The sequence below is a fragment of the Cynoglossus semilaevis genome, chromosome 2, assembly GCF_000523025.1.
Source record: "Cynoglossus semilaevis isolate Cse_v1.0 chromosome 2, Cse_v1.0, whole genome shotgun sequence".
NCBI classification, from domain to species: domain Eukaryota; kingdom Metazoa; phylum Chordata; class Actinopteri; order Pleuronectiformes; family Cynoglossidae; genus Cynoglossus; species Cynoglossus semilaevis.
In genome coordinates, this window is record NC_024308.1 from 8,692,156 (window position 1) to 8,699,939 (window position 7,784).

The following is a 7,784-nucleotide window of genomic DNA, read 5'->3' on the forward strand; positions in this document are numbered from 1 at the left end:
GTTTAGTTTTTTCCTTTGGGAACGAGAGAAAAAGAGGGGGTAAAGGAGCCAGACTTATTTTTTTTTTTTACTTTTCTATTTTTTTTTGCTTTGTCCAATTTGTATTCTTTACTTTTCTTCACTTTTCCGTCGAGAGAAAATCATGTAGATGACGCAAACATAATACGGAAGACTCCAATTCGGCCGGGCTTTTTACTTTTAAATTGTTGCAAAATTATGAATAAAAAAACATAGTCATAGTCAGTGATAGGAATTCTGGAACTGGTGACGGAGACACACGGCTGACCACAGAGTGACCACACACTGTTAGAGTGATCGGCTCCTTGAAGCCTGAATGGACAATCAGGAAGATGAGTGGCAAAGAGCACTGTAGTGCTTTCTTTTTTCTTTTTGTCTGAACAACTGTTTATACACTTTAAGCCGTGGTTTTACCAGACAGCTTCAATTTCCTGTTTGGCAGAAATCAGTGGGAGGCTGAGCACGCCACGGCAGAGGCCGCTTGTTGTTCAGATTAATCAGGGTAGGGAAAATATGTATATATGTGTGCGTGCTCGTGTGTGTGTGTGTGTGTGTTACAATTGAGATGGCATACCTTGGGGTTACCATGGTGACTGGCAGACAGCAGACACCTGTGAATTAACATCAGTGCTGCAGCACCAGGATCTTAATAAGAGGCGCTGGGAAAGAGCAGAACAACGGATCAGGATGGGCTGTGTTACTACAGCCTTTTATCAACAAGCTGCTTCCATAAAATCAAAGACAATTAGCTTTCAAACAGGCAGGTGTCTGATAGACAGACCGTGTGAGAGGAACAAATGAAAGGGTCTGCGTTGTTCACATGCAGGCTGGTCCTGCGGGATCTTTTAGGATGAAAAGTGACGAGCCTCCAACGTGGGCTGTCCTGCCTCAGAGTTTTCTTGGTTTTTCTTTTGCTGTATATAAGTGTTATTTATTTATTTATTTTTTGCTTGAGCAGCTTTAACAACAATAATTTGGGGATCAATGAAGTGCTGGATCCTATTCTGATCCACTGCCCCCTGTCCTCCCCCTCCTCGTCCTCCTCTTCTTCCTCGGTGCATCATCTTACCGTAGTGTTTTTCTTTCGTCTGCCATCTGCTTTGCAGTGATTACAGGGCAGGTCCTCCAGGGCTCATCTGCAGCCAACTCCCTCTCCTCACTTTTTCCCACTTTCCCACTGACTGCTCATTTGTCAGCCTCCTGTTCATGAAGGTCTGTCTTTTTCTAAACTGCTGCTGGTACCTACCATGAGAGCATTATTTACTGGAAACTTTCAGATTATTCCTTTAAAATGGAAAAATCTACCTGACTTTCTGCAGTATTTTCCTTCTCATGGTGAGGTCAAACTCACAGCTGTGTGGCAGGTGTTCTAATCCATGGTGTTGTACCTTTAGACATGAAGTAGACCTGTTTTTTTTTCTGTTGACAAGAAAACTAAAATGTTTTTATAAAGTACTGTACATCCCATTATAAGCAGTAGCCCAGTAATCACCGCTGCGGCTAAACGCTCTAATTATTGTGTGCTAATGCTTAACGTCGCAGCTGAATTCGCATTCAAGTCCATTTACAAAAGGCTCCGTTTAATATTCCTGGTAGAATATTTATTCAGCAGATGTGGCAGCCTTATGTTTACACAAGAGGCACCTGAGCTGATCCACGTCCAGTGACACCTGTAGATAAAGACGACACACACACTCAGTGACGCCACCATATGGCAGTTAGAAAAAAAATATTGATCTGTTATAGCATTAAAAAAACCCCAACAAGATTAGATAACAGATAGAGTATCGACTTTTCCAGCACCGCAGATAGGAAACATTACTATTTCACTCTGGGCTGAGTTGATTGTGGTTGGTTCTTTAGAAGCCATCACCACATACAGACGCTCAGTTTGTTTCCATTTAAATGATGCATCGATTTCCAGAAAAGTTTATACTGTTCCTAAGACTGCAATAATGTCTAATAACCAGAAGCTGAGTGTTATGTACCTATGTCTTAGTGCCCCCCCGACCCCCCCCCCCCCCTCTGTGACTCTGGGCATGCTTCAGGTTAAAGAGTGTTTTAATGTTAAACTTCATTTTATTTTTTACAATAACTGTTTCTTGTCATCATAGTGTCGCTCCCAACGAGGCTTCTGTCTTACTGCTAGAAGCAGCGTTTAGTGAGGTTTTTTTTTGCAAATTGCAGCTTTCTGCATTGTTTTTTTTTTTTTGTGATTATAGACTGTTCATAAAGAACAACACTTCATTGCTACCGAGCTAGACTTGGATTTAGGAACAGACAACGTGCAGTACTGCCGTATTACTGCTGGTGCCTGGATCGGTGATTTGTAACATCACAAAATTGATTCTCTACCTCAGAACCCTGTGAGCTCAGTCGTGAGCTCCAGCTCTTCCTTTATTTGATTTCAGGCCTGCAGTATGAACAGAGTGAGAAACAAAAGCTGTTGGGCGTGGGGGCAGGGGTGGATTTGATTGGTCACGTTGTATGATTGACACCTTGAATCAACCCATTGAAGTTGAGATAAGAAAGGTCACCAGAGTCATTTCAGTGACGATGACAGTGATGAATGCCACTGCTGTTGGCCCTGGGTCCAGGAAACATGGGATTAGCCATATCATGTGATATTGTACTGTGTATACTGTGTACTATATACAGTGATCCCTTGCTATAACGAGGTTTACTTTTCACGGTTTCGCTACTTCACGGATTTGCATCGTGCATTGTGTTCTGCATTCTGATTGGCTAAAAAGTCACTCCGCTTCTTCTCTACCTGTGCGCCAATAACGTTGCGGTTTAATATGTACACGTACGTAAAACAGCTTGCCAAATTGACATTACGTACGTGCAAATTCTCTTGCAATTTCGAGTTTATCAAACCCCATAATGTCGACAAAACGCTCTGGACCGGCAAAAGTACCTGCGGTAGGGACCAAAAGGCAGCGGAAGATGCTGTCTATCGGTGATAAAGTAAAACTATTGGACATGCTAAATGAAGGTAAAAGCTATGCGGCTGTAGGTCGGCATTATGGAATTAATGAATCTTCCGTTCGTTCCATAAAGAAGGAAGAAAAAAACATAAGGAAGACAGCAGCAATAAGTTTTAATAAGGATTCAAAAAGGGTTGCAACTGCCCGCAACAAGACCAGGTAATTTGTATTTTTTTCATAATCATTTTTAATTTTCTCCCGTTCACGGTGGGCGGTGCTAATCTCCGCAATTTGAAGCCTTCTGTTCACGTTGATGATTAAAATTATTATTTGACAGTACATTACAGAAGTTATTTGTTGAAACGTTTCTAAAGTACTTTTATTTTACTTTATTTGTGAAACAAATGGTTGAGACTGTAAAATGGTTTGTTCGTTCTTTCTCTTCTTTTTCTGAGTATTTAATTGTAAAACTATAATATCACAGGATATTATATATGTGTGTGTGAGCGACCAAGCCTGTGTTACTTATAAAGGCATAAAACACTGATAGTGAAGTTGTCAGAAACTGTCATGTTACTTTCATTCGTCTTCCTCTGCTGTTCACACACCTAGCTGTACATCAGCATGTAAATTGTTTGGATTTTGTTTAAAAAACCTGACTTCTAACTTTATATCGTGCCTATTTCCTGTTCCCATTTTAATCTGATTTTTTTATTATTATTATTTCAGATCCAGACATTTTAATTAAATGCTCTGTTTCCTTGACCTCACTCATCCAGTCTGAAGAGTCGACTGGCTTTGTTAGAATCATCCCCAAAACTAATTCACTGTCATTTCATTCAGATTATTCTCACAGTTTCATCTACCCACACAATCACTCACACAGTTTTACCTTCATTTTTCCTCCGTCACAGTCAACAGTGTCTTGGATGATCGTTTTATTTGTCTTGTCCAAGTCACTGCCTCTCATCACTTTCATATTAACTCTAAATATTATAGAGACACTGTCTCCTGATGACATAGGACCATTAATCAACATCAACTTGGATTATTCTATTTATTTGTTTTTGCACCAGTTGTTTGGAGTCCTGGGTAATTTAATGATGCTCTGTGTAAGATTAAAAACAGTTTATATATATTTTCCTCTTTTGTCATCAGCAAATTGAACATGAATTTATTTCATTTATACATTATAATGGAACATTTTGCCTGAAGTAAAATGTGTCATTGTCATTACAAATGCAATGATGGATCTCGGCTTTTCAGTTTAAAAATTGGTTTTCAAGTTACATTTTAAAAAGTTGTGCTCACGGTAACACCTACAAAGTATTTCAAGTATTATATAGGATTTTAAGGTATTTTACTTTCTTTTTCCTGTACTTCCATGGATTTTAGCCTGAAAAAACCTGGACATAATCTACAAAATACCACGTACTGTACCTTTATAGACATTTAGAGAGAGAGTCCGACAAGTGGCACAGTTAACTGTCAGCAAATCCTTTATGATAAAACATCATTATCTCAGCATCTCTGTCTGAGCTGCCTCTGCTGCCAGACTGCATTTCTTCCAGTCTATTTTGATAATTATTATTTTCAGGTGCGCAAAAAAATAAATCTACCAAAGAAATTTCAAAACAGAGCTGTTTATTGATTAAAAAGAAATAGAGAAGTATTTTTGACTCAACAGTTCTGCCATCTGTATTCAACCACAGTTCAACTTCAAGAAAATAATCAGTCTGTTGGATCTGACTGAATTCATTCATTCACTCAAAGCTGTGACTGAGAGGTTGAGAGAGAGAGAGAGAGAGAGAGAGAGACTGTTCAAATCAGATGTAGAGCTGCATCAGGGGACTGTGTGTAATGAAGCTGATAAGTGTTTGACTGTCAGGTGTGGTCAGTCCAACTGTTAGCTCATCCTGAGGCAGTGTATTGAGGCAGTGTATTGACGCAGGCGTCCACAAAGTTGGATGACTGCCCTATCACTTTATTGTATAATAGTTAATGGGACATTTCATGTGTCATGCAGCATGATTAAAATATTAAAGCCTTTGAAGATCATCTTCTGGTGGTAAAACAAATGCAATGGAAATGTACAGTACAGTAGATATGGTGAACATTTGAACATCAGTTTTAAATTTCCGTGTCTTGTGCAACTGTGTCCTTGTACCCCCCCCCCCAACTGTACAGCCTAAATGACAGTCAGCTGCACAGACAGAACTCTGTGATTTTGAGTCTCTGTCCTCACTTTCTTTCAGATTAGTAACAGATACATCTGTTTCATATGCAGTGGGCGACCTCACGGTGGATTATTCCTGTTCCAAAACAAAGCTGTTAGTTGAGTGTCAAAGTCACAGCTTCATTGTTACTGTGACTGAGAGAGCCTTGAAAGTGTAACTCCACGAATGGCTGCTGTGAAAAAAAAAGAATTGTACAATCACAGCCAAAACTACAAAAAATTCGACTCGGTGCTTCGTTATGACGACTCAACACTTCCTCTCAGTGATAGTGCGATGAAAGTCACACATGAAGAAAGCTTAATGACTGTCATGACCTTTGACCCTGAAGTTATACAAGCCTCACAGAAGTTGACCTCACTGTTGTGATGACACAGCTGTGGTTCTTTAAAGAAGTGGATCTTCTGACCAGGTTGTTTTACATAATCTTTGAGAGTGAGAGGATGTTGGGTGAATGGAAAGAGACGGTACTAGAGACGGTACTAGTACCGATTCATTAGTACAAGGGTTATGTGCAGGGATGAAGTAACTGTATGCTGAAAGTGTGAAAGTATGTAAGAGATAATGAAGCAAAACATGATTTGAGAGTTCCACTTGTGAGCGGCTGCTGCTGGTAGAGATGTCCAGGGGTCAGGGGTCATGTGTGTTGGATTAAACCAGGTGACAGCAGTTTTTATCTGGTATTTGTCTTTTTCTCCAAATAATTGTTTGTAGTCATTTGTAGATATTAAAATCATCCTTATGTGCTGCCATCTTCTGACCTGGAGATTATCTTCTTTTATCTTAGTTAAAACCATTCAAACTCCCAAAATATATTTCTGATGTGAATTCAAAGAGAATACGTCACAAAAAGCTTTGGTTGCAAATAAAATATTTGCTTCTGCCCCTCTCTCCCCCAGCCCACCTGGTCACATGGTCTCTGGCTGCTGATTTAGGAGAGCAATAAGAGGATTAGAATTTAATTTGATTTGACATTTCTCTGCAAAGCTGAGGGCCAGGTGCTTCAAGACAGCAGACCAAAGAGTTGATGAGGATCTGTCTCAGTACTCATTGTTTTAGCGTTGACATCACACATCAGACTTCCCGAACTGTTATAAATACTTCAAGGTAATGTTAAGGTGCAGTACCTTCATTATAGGTATAGGTGCAGTATACGATATTGTATCATATCATATCGTACAGTACCATATTATAACATATATATTAAAACATCATATTGTATTATATTGTATTGTACTGTATCGTCATTATACAGTTATAATTTGGTAATTATGGTTTATAATTGTGGTAATAAACTTTTTTTTTTTTTACAGTGAACTCGGAACAATGAACAATCATAGCAACTACGTCAAATTACACTTCCAAACATTCAAATATAACCCTACACCTAGCTGCTATCTGGGTTCCCTCGGCGATCCCGCTTGTTTGTAACAACAGAAGTGGAAGGTACGGAGGCGTTAAAGCCCCAACACTGTCTCACCAAAGCCACGGCGAGGACAACAGAGAAGCTATTCAGCTCAATTATTGCAGTAATGTTGTTCAAGTGACCCTGTCAACCTTTTCACACATCACAAACAGACTCACTGAACCACCACTCTGCTCCCTGTGGTTTCACTGGAAGACAGTGTAGTCAACATCTCAGAGCTGGCTTAACTTACATTCTGTCAGATTGTATTTAACATTAGTTTTCTTGAGTCTTACTTAATTTCTTGTGGGAATAGCGGATTCTAAACATGTCTGGGGGTGGGATCCGGGGGGGGGGGGGGGAGGGGAAAAATGCCAAAAGGGCTTAAAGAGTTAGATGATGATAAAGACTTTGGTCCAGATAGGCCGACCTGGTCTAAATCAAAGAGACTGAAATCTATTTGATTTTTAGAAAAAAAATGGAACTATAACTAGCTTCATCCTCTGGTCGAGATGGGATATAAATCAGCAGGTGGCAGACTGGAGGTTGTTTTCAAAGCATCACTAAGTTTGAAAAAAATGTTTATCAGGTAATTAATGTACTGCAGGCGTTTTGTTAGGGCATCTTCTGTCGGCAGCTGAACTCTGCAGGAAGTCTTTCCTGTCAGCTGCCGTCAACTTGTTTAATGAGCAGAATGTTCTGTGTGATGTTGATGGGTTTAATTACTGATTAAATAATCTATCTATCTATCTGTCTGTCTGTCTGTCTGTCTCTGTCTCTGTCTGTCTGTCTGTCTGTCCGTCTGTCCGTCCGTCCATCTATCCATCGCCCTCATTAGTGCACAGTGTAAACGATGCTATTTAGACGTGCTCAGTAACGAGCATGTCCACAGAAGTCAGCTGGGCTGTGGTAATCTTGTTGTATTGATTCCAGCTGGTGTTGCTCGGCTCATATTAGTTATCTCTTCTAATACAACTCACCAGCTGAACAACATCACTGCTGCTCTCTGCAGGCTATCGTTCTGACTTAGACACCGGTCTTTGCTGTGGTGGGTCACTGATGCCAACAGAGTGAATGGGTTGGTGTGTGGAGAGAGCCAGCTCTGTGCTTGGCCAGAACTGGACAGTGTGGAGTCAGTGGCAGAGGTCCATGCTGGTTCCCTCCTATCACACTGTCTGTGATGGTCTGTGGCAGATG

At 40.2% G+C, this 7,784-nt stretch overlaps 1 long non-coding RNA gene across 1 annotated transcript in view; it reads left to right on the plus strand.

Moving 5' to 3' along the window:
• The first annotated feature begins 3,131 nt into the window (after positions 1–3,131).
• Positions 3,132–7,784, plus strand: part of LOC112486740 (uncharacterized) — a 15,012-nt gene continuing 10,359 nt past the window's right edge. The window contains exon 1 of the long non-coding RNA XR_003049208.1: positions 3,132–3,167. This is a non-coding gene — a long non-coding RNA (uncharacterized LOC112486740). The remainder of the gene's footprint in view (positions 3,168–7,784) is intronic.